Here is a 20,274-nt window from a genome sequence, read left to right as displayed (position 1 = left end):
CTCCTCTCTCTCTCTCCACTACCGGCGTGCTCCTCTCTATCCCTCTCACTGCTCCCGCCATGCTCCTCTCTCTCTCTCCGCTCCTGCCGTGCTCCTCACTCTGCTCCCGATGTGCTTTCTATCTCTCTCTCTGCTCCCGCCACACTCCTCTGTCTCTGCTACTGCACTGCTCCTCCCCCTCTCTCACCGCTCCTGCCATGCTCCTCTCTCCGTCTCTCCGCTCCCGCCGTGCTCCTCTCTCTCTCTCTCCGCTCCTGCCATGCTCCTCTCTCTCTCTCCACTCCCGGCGTGCTCCTCTCCAGCTCTCTCACCGCTCCCGCTATGCTCCTCTCTCTCTCTCTGCTCCCGCTGTTGTCTCTCTCTCTCTCTCCGCTCCCGACGTGCTCCTCTGTCTCTCTCGGCTCCCGCTGTTGTCTCTCTCTCTCTCTCCGCTCCCGCCGTACTCCTCTCTTGCTCCGCTCCTGCCTTGCTCCTCTCTCTTTCACTCCGCTCACGCCGTGCTCCTCTCTCTCTCTCTCTGCTCCCGCCGTGCTCCTCTCTCTCTCTCCACTCCCGCCTTGCTCCTCCCTCTCTCTCTTCGCTCCCGCCGTGCTCCTCTCTCTCTCTCTGCTCCCGCCATGCTCCTCTCTCTCTCTCCACTCCTGCTGTGCTCCTCTCTCTCTCCCTGCTCCCGCCGTGCTCCTCCCTCTCGCTATCCGCTCCCGCCGTCCAGCTCTCTCTCTCCGCTCCCACCATGCTCCTCTCTCTCTCTCCACTCCCGTCGTGCTCCTCTCTCTCTCTCTCTGCTCCCGCAATGCTCCTCTCTCTGTCTCTGCTCCCGCCATGCTCCTCTCTCTATCTCTCCGCTCCTGCCGTGCTCCTCTCTCTGTCTCTGCTCCCGCCATGCTCCTCTCTCTATCACTCCGCCCCCGCCATGCTCCTCTCTCTCTCTCTGCTCACGCCGTGCTCCTCTCTCTATCTCTGCTCCCGCCGTGCTCCTCTCTCTCTCTCCGCTCACTTCGTGCTCCTCTCTCTCTCTCTCTGCTCCCGCCATGCTCCTCTCTCTATCTCTCCGCTCCCGCCGTAGCCTCTCTCTCTCTCTGCTCCCGCCATGCTCCTCTCTCTATCTCTCCGCTCCCGCCGTGCTCCTCTCTCTCTCTCTGCTCCTGTCGTGCTCCTCTCTCTCTCTCTGCTCCCGTCGTGCTCCTCTCTCTCTCTCTCTGCTCCCGCAATGCTCCTCTCTCTGTCTCTGCTCCCGCCATGCTCCTCTCTCTATCTCTCCGCTCCTGCCGTGCTCCTCTCTCTGTCTCTGCTCCCGCCATGCTCCTCTCTCTATCACTCCGCCCCCGCCATGCTCCTCTCTCTCTCTCTGCTCACGCCGTGCTCCTCTCTCTATCTCTGCTCCCGCCGTGCTCCTCTCTCTCTCTCCGCTCACTTCGTGCTCCTCTCTCTCTCTCTCTGCTCCCGCCATGCTCCTCTCTCTATCTCTCCGCTCCCGCCGTAGCCTCTCTCTCTCTCTGCTCCCGCCATGCTCCTCTCTCTATCTCTCCGCTCCCGCCGTGCTCCTCTCTCTCTCTCTGCTCCTGTCGTGCTCCTCTCTCTCTCTCTGCTCCCACCGTGATCGTCCTTCTCTCTCTCCTCTCTCGCCGTCCACCTCTCTCTCTCCGCTCCCGCCATGCTCCTCTCTCTCTCTCTCTCTCCGCTCCCGCCGAGCTCCTTGCTCTATCTGCTCCCGCTGTGCTCCTCTCTCTCTGCTCCCGCCATACTCCTCTCTCTCTCTCCGCTCCCGCCAAGCTCCTTGCTCTATCTGCTCCCGCCGTCCACCTCTCTCTCTCCGCTCCCGCCATGCTCCTCTCTCTCTCTCTCTCCGCTCCCACCGAGCTCCTCGCTCTCTCTGCTCCTGCCGTGCTCCTCTCTCTCTCTCCGCTCCCGTCGTGCTCCACTCTCCCTCTCTCTGCTCCCGCCATGCTCCTCTCTCTCTCTCTGCTCCCGCCATGCTCCTCTCTCTATCTCTCCACTCCCGCCGTGCTCCTCTCTCTCTCTCTGCTCCCGCAATGCTCCACTTTCTATCTCTCCACTCCCGCCATGCTCTTCTCTCTCTCTTTTCTCCCGCCGTGCTCCTCCCTCTCTCTCTCTGCTCCCGTCGTGCTGCTCTCTCTCTCTCCGCTCCCGCTGTGCTCCACTCTCTCTCTCTGCTCCTGCCTTGCTCCTCTCTCTCTCCGCTCCCGCCATGCTCCTCTCTCTCTCTCTCCGCTCCCGCCGAGCTCCTTGCCCTATCTGCTCCCGCCGTGCTCCTCTCTCTCTCTGCTCCCGCTGTGCTCCTCTCTCTCTCTCTCCGCTCCCGCCGTGCTCCTCCCTCACTCTCTCCGCTCCCGCCGTCCACCTCTCTCTCTCCGCTCCCGCCATGCTCCTCTCTGTCTCTCTCTCTCCGCTCCCGCAGAGCTCCTCGCTCTCTCTGCTCCTGCCATGCTCCTCTCTCTCTCTCCGCTCCCGTCGTGCTCCACTCTCCCTCTCTCTGCTCCCGCCATGCTCCTCTTTCTGTCTCTGCTCCCGCTGTGCTCTCTCACTCTCTCTCCGCTCCCGCCATGCTCCTCTCTCTATCTCTCCACTCCCGCCGTGCTCCTCTCTCTCTCTCTCTCCGCTCACGTTGTGCTCCTCTCTCTCTCTCTGCTCCTGCCGTGCTCCTCTCTCTCTCTCTGCTCCTGCCATGCTCCTCTCTCTATCTCTCTGCTCCCGCCGTGCTCCTCTCTCTCTCTCTGCTCCCGCCATGCTCCTCTCTCTATCACTCCGCCCCCGCCATGCTCCTCTCTCTCTCCGCTCACGCCGTGCTCCTCTCGCTATCTCTCCGCTCCTGCTGTGCTCCTCTCTCTCTCTCTGCTCCTGCCGTGCTCCTCTCTCTTTCACTCCGCTCACACCGTGCTCCTCTCTCTATCTCTCTGCTCCCGCCGTGCTCCTCTCTCTCTCTCCGCTCCCGCCGTGCTCCTCCCTCTGTCTCTCCGCTCCCGTCGTGCTGCTCTCTCTCCCTATGCTCCCGCTGTGCTCCACTCTCTCTCTCCGCTCCTGCCTTGCTCCTCTCTCTCTCTCTCCACTCCCGCTGTGCTCCACTCTCTCTCTCCGCTCCTGCCTTGCTCCTCCCTCTCTGTCTTCGCTCCCGCCGTGCTCCTCTCTCTCTCTCTCTCTCTCCGCTCACGTCGTGCTCCTCTCTCTCTCTCTCCGCTCCTGCCGTGCTCCTCTTTCTCTCTCTGCTCCCGCCATGCTCCTCTCTCTATCTCTCCGCTCCCGCTGTGCTCCTCTCTCTCTCTCTGCTCCCGCCATGCTCCTCTCTCTATCACTCCGCCCCCACCATGCTCCTCTCTCTCTCCGCTCCCGCCGTGCTCCTCTCTCTATCTCTGCTCCCGCCATGCTCCTCTCTCTCTCTCTGCTCCCGCCATGCTCCTCTCTCTATCTCTCCGCTCCCGCCGTAGCCTCTCTCTCTCTATGCTCCCGCCATGCTCCTCTCTCTATCTCTCCGCTCCCGCCGTGCTCCTCTCTCTCTCTGCTCCCGCCATGCTCCTCTTTCTATCTCTCCGCTCCCGCTGTGCTCTTCTCTCTCTCTACACTCCCGCCGTGCTCCTCTCTCTATCTCTCCGCTCCTGCCGTGCTCCTCTCTCTCTTTCTGCTCCCTCCGTGCTCCTCTCTCTCTCTCCGCACCCGCCGTGCTCCTCCCTCTGTCTCTCCGCTCCCGTCGTGCTGCTCTCTCTCCCTGCGCTCCCGCTGTGCTCCACTCTCTCTCTCCGCTCCTGCCTTGCTCCTCTCTCTCTCTCTCCACACCCGCTGTGCTCTACTCTCTCTCTCTGCTCCCGCCATGCTCCTCCCTCTCTCTCTCCGCTCCCATCGTGCTGCTCTCTCTCCGCTCCCGCTGTGCTCCTCTCTCTCTCTCTCCGCTCCCGCCGTGCTCCACTCTCTCTCCCGGCTCACACTTTGCTCCTCTCTCTCTCTCTGCTCCTGCTGTGCTCCTCTCTCTCTCTCTCTCTCTCCGCTCCTGCCTTGCTCCTCTCTCTCTCCGGTCCTGCCTTGCTCCTCTCTCTCTCCGCTCCCGCCCTGCTCCTCTCTCTGTCTCTCCGCTCGTGACGTGCTCCTCTCTCTCTCTCTTCGCTCACGCCGTGCTCCTCCCTCTCTCTCTCTGATCCCGTCGTGCTGCTCTCTCTCTCTCCGCTCCCGCCATGCTCCTCTTTCTATCTCTCCACTCCCGCCGTGCTCTTCTCTCTCTCTTTACTCCCGCCGTGCTCCTCTCTCTATCTCTCCGCTCCCACCGTGCTCCTCTCTCTCTCTCTGCTCCCGCCATGCTCCTCCCTCTCTCTCTCCGCTCCCGTCATGCTGCTCTCTCTCTCTCCGCTCCCGCTGTGCTCCACTCTCTCTCTCCGCTCCTGCCTTGCTCCTCTCTCTCTCTGCTTCCGCTGTGCTCCTCTCTCTCTCTCCGCTCCCACCGTGCTCCACTCTCTCTCTCCGCTCCTGCCTTGCTCCTCTCTCTCTCCACTCCCGCTGTGCTCCTCTCTCTCTCTCTCTTCGCTCCTGCCTTGCTCCTCTCTCTCTCTCTGCTCCCGCTGTGCTCCTCTCCCTCTCTCTCTTTGCTCCTGCCGTGCTCATCTCTCTCTCTCTCTGCTCCCGCCGTGCTCATCTCTCTCTCTCTCTGCTCCTGCCGTGCTCCTCTCTCTCTCTCTCTTCGCTCCCGCCGGGCTCCTCTCTCTCTCTCTCTGCTCCCGCCGTGCTCCTCTCTCTCTCTGCTCCCGCTCTGCTCCTCTCTCTCTCTCTCTTCGCTCCTGCTCTGCTCCTCTCTCTCTCTCTCGTCGCTCCCGCCGTGCTCCTCTCTCTCTTTCTCGGCTCCCGCTGTGCTCCTCTCTCTCTCTCTCTTTGCTCCCGCCGGGCTCCTCTCTCTCTGTTTGCTCCCGCCGTGCTCATCTCTCTCTCTCTTTCTCTCTGCACCTGCTGTGCTCCTCTCTCTCTCTCTCTCCGCTCACGTTGTGCTCCTCTCTCTCTCTCTCTGCTCCTGCCGTGCTCCTCTCTCTCTCTCTGCTCCCGCCATGCTCCTCTCTCTATCTCTCTGCTCCTGCCGTGCTCCTCTCTCTGCTCCCGCCATGCTCCTCTCTCTATCACTCCGCCCCCGCCATGCTCCTCTCTCTCTCCGCTCACGCCGTGCTCCTCTCGCTATCTCTCCGCTCCTGCCGTGCTCCTCTCTCTCTCTCTGCTCCCGCCGTGCTCCTCTCTCTTTCACTCCGCTCACGCCGTGCTCCTCTCTCTCTCTCTCTGCTCCCGCCGTGCTCCTCTCTCTCTCTCCACTCCCGCCTTGCTCCTCCCTCTCTCTCTTCGCTCCCGCCGTGCTCCTCTCTCTCTCTCTGCTCCCGCCATGCTCATCTCTCTCTCTCCACTCCTGCTGTGCTCCTCTCTCTCTCCCTGCTCCCGCCGTGCTCCTCCCTCTCGCTATCCGCTCCCGCCGTCCAGCTCTCTCTCTCCGCTCCCACCATGCTCCTCTCTCTCTCTCCACTCCCGTCGTGCTCCTCTTTCTCTCTCTCTGCTCCCGCAATGCTCCTCTCTCTGTCTCTGCTCCCGCCATGCTCCTCTCTCTATCTCTCCGCTCCTGCCATGCTCCTCTCTCTGTCTCTGCTCCCGCCATGCTCCTCTCTCTATCACTCCGCCCCCGCCATGCTCCTCTCTCTCTCTCTGCTCACGCCGTGCTCCTCTCTCTATCTCTGCTCCCGCCGTGCTCCTCTCTCTCTCTCTCCGCTCACTTCGTGCTCCTCTCTCTCTCTCTCTGCTCCCGCCATGCTCCTCTCTCTATCTCTCCGCTCCCGCCGTAGCCTCTCTCTCTCTCTGCTCCCGCCATGCTCCTCTCTCTATCTCTCCGCTCCCGCCGTGCTCCTCTCTCTCTCTCTGCTCCTGTCGTGCTCCTCTCTCTCTCTCTGCTCCCACCGTGCTCGTCCTTCTCTCTCTCCTCTCTCGCCGTCCACCTCTCTCTCTCCGCTCCCGCCATGCTCCTCTCTCTCTCCGCTCCCGCCGAGCTCCTTGCTCTATCTGCTCCCGCCGTGCTCCTCTCTCTCTGCTCCCGCCATGCTCCTCTCTCTCTCTCCGCTCCCGCCAAGCTCCTTGCTCTATCTGCTCCCGCCGTCCACCTCTCTCTCTCCGCTCCCACCATGCTCCTCTCTCTCTCTCTCTCCGCTCCCGCCGAGCTCCTCGCTCTCTCTGCTCCTGCCGTGCTCCTCTCTCTCTCTCCGCTCCCGTCGTGCTCCACTCTCCCTCTCTCTGCTCCCGCCATGCTCCTCTCTCTCTCTCTGCTCCCGCCATGCTCCTCTCTCTATCTCTCCACTCCCGCCGTGCTCCTCTCTCTCTCTCTGCTCCCGCAATGCTCCACTTTCTATCTCTCCACTCCCGCCATGCTCTTCTCTCTCTCTTTACTCCCGCCGTGCTCCTCCCTCTCTCTCTCTGCACCCGTCGTGCTGCTCTCTCTCTCTCCGCTCCCGCTGTGCTCCACTCTCTCTCTCTGCTCCTGCCTTGCTCCTCTCTCTCTCCGCTCCCGCCATGCTCCTCTCTCTCTCTCTCCGCTCCCGCCGAGCTCCTTGCTCTATCTGCTCCCGCCGTGCTCCTCTCTCTCTCTGCTCCCGCTGTGCTCCTCTCTCTCTCTCTCCGCTCCCGCCGTGCTCCTCCCTCACTCTCTCCGCTCCCGCCGTCCACCTCTCTCTCTCCGCTCCCGCCATGCTCCTCTCTGTCTCTCTCTCTCCGCTCCCGCCGAGCTCCTCGCTCTCTCTGCTCCTGCCATGCTCCTCTCTCTCTCTCCGCTCCCGTCGTGCTCCACTCTCCCTCTCTCTGCTCCCGCCATGCTCCTCTTTCTGTCTCTGCTCCCGCTGTGCTCTCTCACTCTCTCTCCGCTCCCGCCATGCTCCTCTCTCTATCTCTCCACTCCCGCCGTGCTCCTCTCTCTCTCTCTGCTCCCGCCATGCTCCTCTCTCTCTCTCTTCGCTCCCGCCGTGCTCCTCTCTCTCTCTCTGCTCCCGCCTTGCTCCTCTATCTCTCTCTTTGCTCCTGCCTTGCTCCTCTCTCTCTGTCTCTGTCTCCCTCTCTCTGCGCTCCCGCCATGCTCCTCTCTCTCTCTCTCCTCCTGCCGTGCTCCTCTCTCTCCGCTCACGTTGTGCTCCTCTCTCTCTCTCCGCTCCTGCCGTGCTTCTCTCTCCCTCTCTGCTCCTGCCATGCTCCTCTCTCTATCTCTCTGCTCCCGCCGTGCTCCTCTCTCTCTCTCCGCTCCCGCCGTGCTCCTCCCTCTTTCTCTCCGCTCCCGTCGTGCTGCTCTCTCTCCCTATGCTCCCGCTGTGCTCCACTCTCTCTCTCCGCTCCTGCCTTGCTCCTCTCTCTCTCTCTCCACTCCCGCTGTGCTCCACTCTCTCTCTCCGCTCCTGCCTTGCTCCTCCCTCTCTGTCTTCGCTCCCGCCGTGCTCCTCTCTCTCTCTCTCTCTCTCCGCTCACGTCGTGCTCCTCTCTCTCTCTCTCCGCTCCTGCCGTGCTCCTCTTTCTCTCTCTGCTCCCGCCATGCTCCTCTCTCTATCTCTCCACTCCCGCTGTGCTCCTCTCTCTCTCTCTGCTCCCGCCATGCTCCTCTCTCTATCACTCCGCCCCCACCATGCTCCTCTCTCTCTCCGCTCCCGCCGTGCTCCTCTCTCTATCTCTGCTCCCGCCATGCTCCTCTCTCTATCTCTCCGCTCCCGCCGTAGCCTCTCTCTCTCTCTGCTCCCGCCATGCTCCTCTCTCTATCTCTCCGCTCCCGCCGTAGCCTCTCTCTCTCTATGCTCCCGCCATGCTCCTCTCTCTATCTCTCCGCTCCCGCCGTGCTCCTCTCTCTCTCTGCTCCCGCCATGCTCCTCTTTCTATCTCTCCGCTCCCGCTGTGCTCTTCTCTCTCTCTACACTCCCGCCGTGCTCCTCTCTCTATCTCTCCGCTCCTGCCGTGCTCCTCTCTCTCTTTCTGCTCCCTCCGTGCTCCTCTCTCTCTCTCCGCACCCGCCGTGCTCCTCCCTCTGTCTCTCCGCTCCCGTCGTGCTGCTCTCTCTCCCTGCGCTCCCGCTGTGCTCCACTCTCTCTCTCCGCTCCTGCCTTGCTCCTCTCTCTCTCTCTCCACACCCGCTGTGCTCCTCTCTCTCTCTCTGCTCCCGCCATGCTCCTCTCTCTATCACTCCGCCCCCACCATGCTCCTCTCTCTCTCCGCTCCCGCCGTGCTCCTCTCTCTCTCTCTGCTCCCGCCATGCTCCTCTCTCTATCTCTCCGCTCCCGCCGTAGCCTCTCTCTCTCTCTGCTCCCGCCATGCTCCTCTCTCTATCTCTCCGCTCCCGCCGTAGCCTCTCTCTCTCTATGCTCCCGCCATGCTCCTCTCTCTATCTCTCCGCTCCCGCCGTGCTCCTCTCTCTCTCTGCTCCCGCCATGCTCCTCTTTCTATCTCTCCGCTCCCGCTGTGCTCTTCTCTCTCTCTACACTCCCGCCGTGCTCCTCTCTCTATCTCTCCGCTCCTGCCGTGCTCCTCTCTCTCTTTCTGCTCCCTCCGTGCTCCTCTCTCTCTCTCCGCACCCGCCGTGCTCCTCCCTCTGTCTCTCCGCTCCCGTCGTGCTGCTCTCTCTCCCTGCGCTCCCGCTGTGCTCCACTCTCTCTCTCCGCTCCTGCCTTGCTCCTCTCTCTCTCTCTCCACACCCGCTGTGCTCTACTCTCTCTCTCTGCTCCCGCCATGCTCCTCCCTCTCTCTCTCCGCTCCCATCGTGCTGCTCTCTCTCCGCTCCCGCTGTGCTCCTCTCTCTCTCTCTCCGCTCCCGCCGTGCTCCACTCTCTCTCCCGGCTCACACTTTGCTCCTCTCTCTCTCTCTGCTCCTGCTGTGCTCCTCTCTCTCTCTCTCTCTCTCCGCTCCTGCCTTGCTCCTCTCTCTCTCCGCTCCTGCCTTGCTCCTCTCTCTCTCCGCTCCCGCCCTGCTCCTCTCTCTGTCTCTCCGCTCGTGACGTGCTCCTCTCTCTCTCTCTTCGCTCACGCCGTGCTCCTCCCTCTCTCTCTCTGATCCCGTCGTGCTGCTCTCTCTCTCTCCGCTCCCGCCATGCTCCTCTTTCTATCTCTCCACTCCCGCCGTGCTCTTCTCTCTCTCTTTACTCCCGCCGTGCTCCTCTCTCTATCTCTCCGCTCCCACCGTGCTCCTCTCTCTCTCTCTGCTCCCGCCATGCTCCTCCCTCTCTCTCTCCGCTCCCGTCATGCTGCTCTCTCTCTCTCCGCTCCCGCTGTGCTCCACTCTCTCTCTCCGCTCCTGCCTTGCTCCTCTCTCTCTCTGCTTCCGCTGTGCTCCTCTCTCTCTCTCCGCTCCCACCGTGCTCCACTCTCTCTCTCCGCTCCTGCCTTGCTCCTCTCTCTCTCCACTCCCGCTGTGCTCCTCTCTCTCTCTCTCTTCGCTCCTGCCGTGCTCATCTCTCTCTCTCTCTGCTCCCGCCGTGCTCATCTCTCTCTCTCTCTGCTCCTGCCGTGCTCCTCTCTCTCTCTCTCTTCGCTCCCGCCGGGCTCCTCTCTCTCTCTCTCTGCTCCCGCCGTGCTCCTCTCTCTCTCTGCTCCCGCTCTGCTCCTCTCTCTCTCTCTCTTCGCTCCTGCTCTGCTCCTCTCTCTCTCTCTCGTCGCTCCCGCCGTGCTCCTCTCTCTCTTTCTCGGCTCCCGCTGTGCTCCTCTCTCTCTCTCTCTTTGCTCCCGCCGGGCTCCTCTCTCTCTGTTTGCTCCCGCCGTGCTCATCTCTCTCTCTCTTTCTCTCTGCACCTGCTGTGCTCCTCTCTCTCTCTCTCTCCGCTCACGTTGTGCTCCTCTCTCTCTCTCTCTGCTCCTGCCGTGCTCCTCTCTCTCTCTCTGCTCCCGCCATGCTCCTCTCTCTATCTCTCTGCTCCTGCCGTGCTCCTCTCTCTGCTCCCGCCATGCTCCTCTCTCTATCACTCCGCCCCCGCCATGCTCCTCTCTCTCTCCGCTCACGCCGTGCTCCTCTCGCTATCTCTCCGCTCCTGCCGTGCTCCTCTCTCTCTCTCTGCTCCCGCCGTGCTCCTCTCTCTTTCACTCCGCTCACGCCGTGCTCCTCTCTCTCTCTCTCTGCTCCCGCCGTGCTCCTCTCTCTCTCTCCACTCCCGCCTTGCTCCTCCCTCTCTCTCTTCGCTCCCGCCGTGCTCCTCTCTCTCTCTCTGCTCCCGCCATGCTCATCTCTCTCTCTCCACTCCTGCTGTGCTCCTCTCTCTCTCCCTGCTCCCGCCGTGCTCCTCCCTCTCGCTATCCGCTCCCGCCGTCCAGCTCTCTCTCTCCGCTCCCACCATGCTCCTCTCTCTCTCTCCACTCCCGTCGTGCTCCTCTTTCTCTCTCTCTGCTCCCGCAATGCTCCTCTCTCTGTCTCTGCTCCCGCCATGCTCCTCTCTCTATCTCTCCGCTCCTGCCATGCTCCTCTCTCTGTCTCTGCTCCCGCCATGCTCCTCTCTCTATCACTCCGCCCCCGCCATGCTCCTCTCTCTCTCTCTGCTCACGCCGTGCTCCTCTCTCTATCTCTGCTCCCGCCGTGCTCCTCTCTCTCTCTCTCCGCTCACTTCGTGCTCCTCTCTCTCTCTCTCTGCTCCCGCCATGCTCCTCTCTCTATCTCTCCGCTCCCGCCGTAGCCTCTCTCTCTCTCTGCTCCTGTCGTGCTCCTCTCTCTATCTCTCCGCTCCCGCCGTGCTCCTCTCTCTCTCTCTGCTCCTGTCGTGCTCCTCTCTCTCTCTCTGCTCCCACCGTGCTCGTCCTTCTCTCTCTCCTCTCTCGCCGTCCACCTCTCTCTCTCCGCTCCCGCCATGCTCCTCTCTCTCTCCGCTCCCGCCGAGCTCCTTGCTCTATCTGCTCCCACCGTGCTCCTCTCTCTCTGCTCCCGCCATGCTCCTCTCTCTCTCTCCGCTCCCGCCAAGCTCCTTGCTCTATCTGCTCCCGCCGTCCACCTCTCTCTCTCCGCTCCCGCCATGCTCCTCTCTCTCTCTCTCTCCGCTCCCGCCGAGCTCCTCGCTCTCTCTGCTCCTGCCGTGCTCCTCTCTCTCTCTCCGCTCCCGTCGTGCTCCACTCTCCCTCTCTCTGCTCCCGCCATGCTCCTCTCTCTCTCTCTGCTCCCGCCATGCTCCTCTCTCTATCTCTCCACTCCCGCCGTGCTCCTCTCTCTCTCTCTGCTACCGCAATGCTCCACTTTCTATCTCTCCACTCCCGCCATGCTCTTCTCTCTCTCTTTACTCCCGCCGTGCTCCTCCCTCTCTCTCTCTGCTCCCGTCGTGCTGCTCTCTCTCTCTCCGCTCCCGCTGTGCTCCACTCTCTCTCTCTGCTCCTGCCTTGCTCCTCTCTCTCTCCGCTCCCGCCATGCTCCTCTCTCTCTCTCTCCGCTCCCGCCGAGCTCCTTGCTCTATCTGCTCCCGCCGTGCTCCTCTCTCTCTCTGCTCCCGCTGTGCTCCTCTCTCTCTCTCTCCGCTCCCGCCGTGCTCCTCCCTCACTCTCTCCGCTCCCGCCGTCCACCTCTCTCTCTCCGCTCCCGCCATGCTCCTCTCTGTCTCTCTCTCTCCGCTCCCGCCGAGCTCCTCGCTCTCTCTGCTCCTGCCATGCTCCTCTCTCTCTCTCCTCTCCCGTCGTGCTCCACTCTCCCTCTCTCTGCTCCCGCCATGCTCCTCTTTCTGTCTCTGCTCCCGCTGTGCTCTCTCACTCTCTCTCCGCTCCCGCCATGCTCCTCTCTCTATCTCTCCACTCCCGCCGTGCTCCTCTCTCTCTCTCTGCTCCCGCCATGCTCCTCTCTCTCTCTCTTCGCTCCCGCCGTGCTCCTCTCTCTCTCTCTGCTCCCGCCTTGCTCCTCTATCTCTCTCTTTGCTCCTGCCTTGCTCCTCTCTCTCTGTCTCTGTCTCCCTCTCTCTGCGCTCCCGCCATGCTCCTCTCTCTCTCTCTCCTCCTGCCGTGCTCCTCTCTCTCCGCTCAGGTTGTGCTCCTCTCTCTCTCTCCGCTCCTGCCGTGCTCCTCTCTCTCTCTCTGCTCCTGCCATGCTCCTCTCTCTATCTCTCTGCTCCCGCCGTGCTCCTCTCTCTCTCTCCGCTCCCGCCATGCTCCTCCCTCTTTCTCTCCGCTCCCGTCGTGCTGCTCTCTCTCCCTATGCTCCCGCTGTGCTCCACTCTCTCTCTCCGCTCCTGCCTTGCTCCTCTCTCTCTCTCTCCACTCCCGCTGTGCTCCACTCTCTCTCTCCGCTCCTGCCTTGCTCCTCCCTCTCTGTCTTCGCTCCCGCCGTGCTCTTCTCTCTCTCTCTCTCTCTCCGCTCACGTCGTGCTCCTCTCTCTCTCTCTCCGCTCCTGCCATGCTCCTCTCTCTCTCTCTGCTCCCGCCATGCTCCTCTCTCTATCTCTCCGCTCCCGCCGTGCTCCTCTCTCTCTCTCTGCTCCCGCCATGCTCCTCTCTCTATCACTCCGCCCCCACCATGCTCCTCTCTCTCTCCGCTCCCGCCGTGCTCCTCTTTCTCTCTCTGCTCCCGCCATGCTCCTCTCTCTATCTCTCCGCTCCCGCCGTAGCCTCTCTCTCTCTCTGCTCCCGCCATGCTCCTCTCTCTATCTCTCCGCTCCCGCCGTAGCCTCTCTCTCTCTCTGCTCCCGCCATGCTCCTCTCTCTATCTCTCCGCTCCCGCCGTGCTCCTCTCTCTCTCTGCTCCCGCCATGCTCCTCTTTCTATCTCTCCGCTCCCGCTGTGCTCTTCTCTCTCTCTACACTCCCGCCGTGCTCCTCTCTCTATCTCTCCGCTCCTGCCGTGCTCCTCTCTCTCTTTCTGCTCCCTCCGTGCTCCTCTCTCTCTCTCCGCACACGCCGTGCTCCTCCCTCTGTCTCTCCGCTCCCGTCGTGCTGCTCTCTCTCCCTACGCTCCCGCTGTGCTCCACTCTCTCTCTCCGCTCCTGCCTTGCTCCTCTCTCTCTCTCTCCACACCCGCTGTGCTCCACTCTCTCTCTCTGCTCCCGCCATGCTCCTCCCTCTCTCTCTCCGCTCCCATCGTGCTGCTCTCTCTCCGCTCCCGCTGTGCTCCTCTCTCTCTCTCTCCGCTCCCGCCGTGCTCCACTCTCTCTCCTGGCTCACGCTTTGCTCCTCTCTCTCTCTCCGCTCCCGCTGTGCTCCTCTCTCTCTCTCTCTCTCTCCGCTCCTGCCTTGCTCCTCTCTCTCTCCGCTCCTGCCTTGCTCCTCTCTCTCTCCGCTCCCGCCCTGCTCCTCTCTCTGTCTCTCCGCTCGTGACGTGCTCCTCTCTCTCTCTCTTCGCTCACGCCGTGCTCCTCTCTCTCTCTCTCTGATCCCGTCGTGCTGCTCTCTCTCTCTCCGCTCCCGCCATGTTCCTCTTTCTATCTCTCCACTCCCGCCGTGCTCTTCTCTCTCTCTTTACTCCCGCCGTGCTCCTCTCTCTATCTCTCCGCTCCCACCGTGCTCCTCTCTCTCTCTCTGCTCCCGCCATGCTCCTCCCTCTCTCTCTCCGCTCCCGTCATGCTGCTCTCTCTCTCACCGCTCCCGCTGTGCTCCACTCTCTCTCTCCGCTCCTGCCTTGCTCCTCTCTCTCTCTGCTTCCGCTGTGCTCCTCTCTCTCTCTCCGCTCCCACTGTGCTCCACTCTCTCTCTCCGCTCCTGCCTTGCTCCTCTCTCTCTCCACTCCCGCTGTGCTCCTCTCTCTCTCTCTCTTCGCTCCTGCCTTGCTCCTCTCTCTCTCTCTGCTCCCGCTGTGCTCCTCTCTCTCTCTCTCTTCGCTCCTGCCGTGCTCATCTCTCTCTCTCTCTGCTCCCGCCGTGCTCATCTCTCTCTCTCTCTGCTCCTGCCGTGCTCCTCTCTCTCTCTCTCTTCGCTCCCGCCGGGCTCCTCTCTCTCTCTCTCTGCTCCCGCCGTGCTCCTCTCTCTCTCTGCTCCCGCTCTGCTCCTCTCTCTCTCTCTCTTCGCTCCTGCTCTGCTCCTCTCTCTCTCTCTCGTCGCTCCCGCCGTGCTCCTCTCTCTCTCTCTCTGCTCCCGCTGTGCTCCTCTCTCTCTCTCTCTTTGCTCCCGCCGGGCTCCTCTCTCTCTGTTTGCTCCCGCCGTGCTCATCTCTCTCTCTCTTTCTCTCTGCACCTGCTGTGCTCCTCTCTCTCTCTCTCTTTGCTCCCGCCGGGCTCCTCTCTCTCTCTCTCTCTGCTCCCGCTCTGCTCCTCTCTCTCTCTCTCTTCGCTCCCGCTCTGCTCCTCTCTCTCTCTCTCTTCGCTCCCGCCGTGCTCCTCTGTCTCTCTCTCTGCTCCCACTGTGCTCCTCTCTCTCTCTCTCTTTGCTCCCGCCGGGCTCCTCTCTCTCTGTTTGCTCCCGCCGTGCTCATCTCTTTCTCTCTCTGCACCTGCTGTGCTCCTCTCTCTCTCTTTCTCTGCTCCCGCTGTGCTCCTCTCTCTCTCTCTCTCTTTGCTCCCGCCGGGCTCCTCTCTCTCTGTTTGCTCCCGCCGTGCTCATCTCTTTCTCTCTCTGCACCTGCTGTGCTCCTCTCTCTCTCTCTCTTCGCTCCCGCCGGGCTCCTCTCTCTCTGTTCGCTCCCGTCGTGCTCCTCTCTCTCTCTCTCCGCTGCTGCCGTGCTCCTCTCTCTCTCTCTCTGCTCCCGCCGTGCTCCTCTCTCTCTCTCTCTGCTCCCGCCGTGCTCCTCTCTCTCTCTGCTCCCGCTGTGCTCCTCTCTCTCTCTCTCTTTGCTCCCGCCGTGCTCATCTCTTTCTCTCTCTGCTCCTGCTGTGCTCCTCTCTCTCGCTCTGTCTCTGATGTCCAACAATTGTTGCCCTTTCCAAATCGCCCTTGAGAAGGTGGTGGTGAGCTGCCTTCTTGAACCACTGCAGTCCATGTGGTGTAGGTACACTCACAGTGTTGTTCGGGAGGGAGTTCCAGCATATATTTCCAAGTCAGGATAGTGTGTGACTTGGAGTGGAGTTTGTAGGTGATACAGAGAAAGAAAGAAGACAAGACAAATCAAGAAGTGATTAGGTGACCAAGCTTGGGATTAAAAGTCTGTAGATTGTAGGGAAAAAGAAGCCTATGGGAGGTGATATGCCACATTTTTGAGGTTCTGGTAATAGACGGTGTGAATTGTGGAGGAAATCTCTCTTTTTCTTATGAAGCAGATCTAGAGTAACAATTAGAATTTTACATTCAGTTGGCTGAACCAGATAATTGCGTCAGGACTACTGGAGTGTATCACTGTGATGCCTCCTTCGTATTTGTGAAACGGGCATTAAGTCGTTATATTTTCCATGCTCTGTTCTGGTTGACCACAGTTGCACACTTGGAGAGTTCTAATTTTCCATTTGTGCGTCAAGTATCTGAATCTGCCTCGGTTTGTGCGGATGCGGTTTAGTCTTGGCCAGAAACTTCATGGAAGATCAAAGCAAGGGACCTTCTGCATGTTCGTATCTTTCACAAGGCTTGTGGCTTCCTGTTTATGGAGGAGATGAGGAGGAGCTGGTTAATGATGTTGGGAAAGATCAGATTCAGAAGGAATCAGAGAGAAACAATAAAGAAACAGAGACTTGGAGACACAGTGGAGTATCTGTTACAGGAGGCCATGAAATAAAAAGTATAAATGTGAATTGTGTCTGAACTCTAAGCTTCCAAATGGGCTTCTACTTCCATTAATTCAAACTTAAAACATAATGGCTGGAATTTTACAACCCGCCCAACGAGCGGGCCAGGGGCAGGGGTGGTACAGGGAGTGTCCGTAACATTGAGTGGGAGGCAGGGGGCTGGATGCTTTCCCTCCTCCGCTGCAATTCTATGTTGGGTGGCAGTGGTGAGAAACGGCCCACCTGCCCCAGGCCAATCAAGGCCCTTACGTGACCTGTTAACTACCACCTAAGGGCGTCCTCCCACCGCTGGTACTTTATACACGGTGGGTGGACAGCCAAGAACACCTTCTTGCGGGCTGGGGGGGGGGGGCCCTCCTGATCGGGCACCCTGTGAGGAGGACTGCCCCTGAAGCCCCAACCACCCCCACTGCACAACACTCCCACAACCGACCCCTCCCCCCCCTTGCCTAACTGGGGCCCAGCCAATTGGAAGTCCTGCCCAAGGCAAATTAAGGGTCTGGGGAGCGAAAAATTCAGGCCCAGTGGAGGCAGGATCATCCCTGACTTTTTGGCTGATGCTAGCTCTCTGCAAGGGCAATTTAGCTAGTCCCACTCCCTTGCTCTTTCCCTATGGTCCTGCAATGTTTTTTCATTCAGGTCCTTATCCAGATCCCTTTTGAAAGCCACAATTGAATCTCCCTCCACCACCTTTCAGGCAGTGCGCTCCAGATTATGTGATGCCTTAATCCAAGTTGAATGCTGGTCTTAGGCGCTCTCCGACTGGCAGGCGAGGGTAGGCTGGCTGGATGCTGTACATCAATAGCAGCCTCATGTATAGGCATCTGTTGTTGCTGTTATGCTGCAATAGAGCAAGTTTCCTTATCATGAAAGCACACAGGAGACGATTTGTCCTCATTTGTGCTCGGAAATTGCAAGGTAATGTAACAGAATGTGTACATGAACCAGAAGCACCAATTTTCCATCCATTCTGTTATTTGGGCAGATTTCAATTGTGGCAGCCAAAGCTCCCACCTGAAGCAGTGGCTGAAATGCTGCAGTTAGCATTGCTATTGCCCTTTTTCTCTCTGCCCACATTCTTACCTTCATTTCCTGTTTTTGCATAGAGGTGGTGTGTTGGGAGGTCACCATTAACAGCATAAATTGAAGGGATGTTCATCTGCAGTGAAGGAAAGCTGATCAAAGGTTTGGGAAACATTTTTATTGCTGTTATTTGTAAGTTTTGAGCTTTAAAAAGTTCCAAATTTAATGTACTTGCTGCTTTAGGTTCTTCAAAAATATTGCCTGCTATTCTGAAGTGCTGCTGTTTTTCATTCCCAATGCTTTGACACACCCTCAGCCTACCACACACCCTCGGCCTACCACACACCCTTGGCCTACCTCCCCTGCTTCCTTTAAAGTGCCACAGACCCTTCACATGTGATCGTCCTTTCTGATTTCCAACCTCCAGTTGGCAAATTTCCTGAAACAGGATGCATTTCCAGGTTTGCTAAACACATCAAAATAAGGCCCCAATGCTAAAATGGTTGGGTTCCCCCACACTGAATCCTCGGGGCATACACATCTCCTTCACCATCTGTCTATAAGAAGTCCATAATGTTTAAATTCACCTAAAATAGAGAAATATAATCTGTTAATTCACTGGAAGGTTGACTATAATGTACATTCCATTGGCCTTTTTGATTACTTATTGTACCTGTGCACTAGATTTGAATAATTTGTGTACATACAAAGAACAAGAACAAAGAACAGTACAGCACAGGAACAGGCCATTCGGCCCTCCAAGCCTGCACCGATCTTGATGCCTGCTTAAACTAAAACCTTCCGCACTTCCGGGGTCCGTATCCCTCTATTCCCATCCTATTCATGTATTTGTCAAGATGCCTCTTAAACGTCGCTATCGTACCTGCTTCCACCACCTCCCCCGGCAACAAGTTCCAGGCACTCACCACCCTCTGCGTAAAAAACTTGCCTCGCATATCCCCTCTAAACTTTGCCCTTCTCACCTTAAACCTATGCCCCCTAGTAACTGACTCTTCCACCCTGGGAAAAAGCTTCTGACTATCCACTCTGTCCATGCTGCTCATAACTTTGTAAACCTCTATCATGTCGCCCCTCCACCTCCATCGTTGCAGTGAAAACAATCCGAGTTTTTCCAACCTCTCCTCATTGCTAATGCCCTCCAGACCAGGCAACCTAAATCCCATTGCTTCTCCACAGGTCCTATTGTCGCAGCATCCAGAAAATATTCTGACAAAGCCTTTCTCAGATCGAAAGTGCATTGCCTCACACTGAACTTTGCCACAGTTTTGTCCACTTTACTGAGTCTGGTATAAATGGTAGTCTTACCTTGACAGCATCCTTAAATTATACCATCTTCTTTTACATATAATCCCAGGTCATGTAGTAACACATGCAGCTTCCACTTGGCCACTACCTCCGACAGAAATGCTCTACTGCTGGGGATGGTGTTCTGGGCTGCCAAAAGGGGCAAACGTCCTGATACCCAGCTCACATAGCACCTCCACTTCCACAGCCATCGTAGGAAAGGTTCTTTTGTGGCACTGAGGTTACACCAGCCCATAAACTCTATTTCCTGCCTTCCCATATGTTCTGCCAATCCTCAGGTCCTACCCAACCAAAACCTTTCTTCAGACAGCCCTTGGAAAGGTTGAAAAGTACATTGAAAATATTTGTAATCTTTAGGATAAATTCGGAATCATGTTTGAGATGCCAACGGAATGGCTGGCGTTGGCAATGTAAATTTCAGATACTGAGAATATAAAGGAGTCGGTGGGGGTGTGGGGAAGGGGTACGCAGGTTTTGAGAGACTGTCACCTTGCAGCTGTTACAGTTTTGAGCCCTTGTGATCTGTCCATGAAACGTCATTGCAAATTTAACAGTTTCATGAATTGAGGTGTTGCTCCTGAATGCTTGGATCTAAATCTCGACTGCAGCTGAGAGCATAAGAGAGGGGTGTTGTGATTTTTATTGAGGGTACAGTATTGTGAAACCATCCCTTTGAGGAATGCGGTAGAATTTCAGCATCAAAATAAGAATATATTGCTGGTTTTATTTTTTGTCAATTCACAGTATGTGATCCATTTTATTTTCCTGTTTCTTCTTTAATATCATTCACGTATAACTTTTAGATCTTACATATGTTGAAGTTCCAATGGGTTAGAAAATAGCCCATGGTAACATTTCTGATCTGTTTTTAATATTAAGTAAATATGTTTATAATCTAGTTATCTGTTGAAATTATTGCAATCTGAGTGGAAAGTGAAAATTTTGAACCTAATCTATGTAGTGAACTACAAGGCCAAGTTTCTCAGTTCCAAGGCACCTCAGAAACCTTCAGGCAAAATGATTCAATGTGAGGTAAAAACAAACATTAATTTTCTTACAACAGATAAATGAGTAGCACAGTTAATCATAATGAGACTTACATGTGTGAATTGGAACAAGCAAAAACATTTCTCCTATCACTTGTATATTAGTCATTGTTGTAAATACCCTGTTTCATTTTGTAATTGGTGTTAAACATAGATGCCGAGAGAAAAAAGTTCCAAAACACGTTTTCAGTTTAAAAAAAAAATTGAGGTAGTGTTTGGTGCAATGCAAAGTGCCACAGAGTGTGGGATACAAATGAGAAATCTACTGTCTTGCTGAGTTCTCATTTACAGCTGGACCACTGTGAGAAAGTACTGATAGGTCCAAAACTTCCTCTACAGAAAGTGCGTGCAAGTTGGAAGAACAAACATCATCAAGGGCTGCTCTTTTCGAGCCTCCAACCTCAGTTCTGTCATCCTGCCTGGCTACCATCTTGAGCTAAGCCCAGAAGTGTAGAACCCAAGATTAGATTCCTTCTCCGTTTTCAATTCATTACCAAGACTGCAAATCACCTCCAAATCATTGTACGTCTCTGCTCCTATCTCCCCCACACTATTGCCAAAATACAAAGCCATACCTTTTTCACCTTGAGGTTTGATTTTTCCTTTACCAGCCTCCACACATCCATCCTTCAGAGATCAAGCCGTCCAGGACACCCAGGTTTGCGTCCACCTGCACAAACATTCCCACCCCTAGCAACCCTGCTCTTCCCAAGCACCAGTAACTTTCTGTACCCCAGTAAATTGATTTTATGATCCTATTTCTCGTCTCTATGTCCTCACTGAACCCTACTTTATCAAGCTTCAACTCCACACTCCTGTGTGGGCTCTCTATTTCTCCAAAGCAAGCTTACTTCTTGTTTTACACTCCCTCTACTTTATTATTGGTGACTGCTCCTTCAGCCATTTTGTCGTTGTCTTCTGGAATTTTTGCGTTCAGCATATTATGTTGTGACCTCCATCCCTTCTTTCAATACCTCCTGAAAGCCATTTTTGTGCCTCAACCCCTCTTCTTTATTTCCTCTTGCTTGGTTTTCACTTGTTTGCTGCCCTGTAAAGTGCTCTGAGATTGCTCTGTGTGTGTGAGGAATGATGTGGAAATGTAGGTTGTTCCATAAAAAAGAGAATATGCAGTGTGAAGCTGGAATCTAAATAAGGGGGTTCAGTAGTGTCATGGTTACTGGTTCATGAAACTTCCAGGTTCTTGCAAAAACCCATCTGGTTCACTTATGTCCTTTTGGGAAGGAAATCTGCCATCCTTACCTGGGTCTGGCCTACGTGTGACTCCAGACCCACAGCAAT

This window comes from Heterodontus francisci, chromosome 16, assembly GCF_036365525.1.
Source record: "Heterodontus francisci isolate sHetFra1 chromosome 16, sHetFra1.hap1, whole genome shotgun sequence".
NCBI classification, from domain to species: Eukaryota; Metazoa; Chordata; class Chondrichthyes; order Heterodontiformes; family Heterodontidae; genus Heterodontus; species Heterodontus francisci.
The sequence above is the reverse complement of the archived record's forward strand: the minus strand, read 5'-3'. Positions refer to the sequence as shown.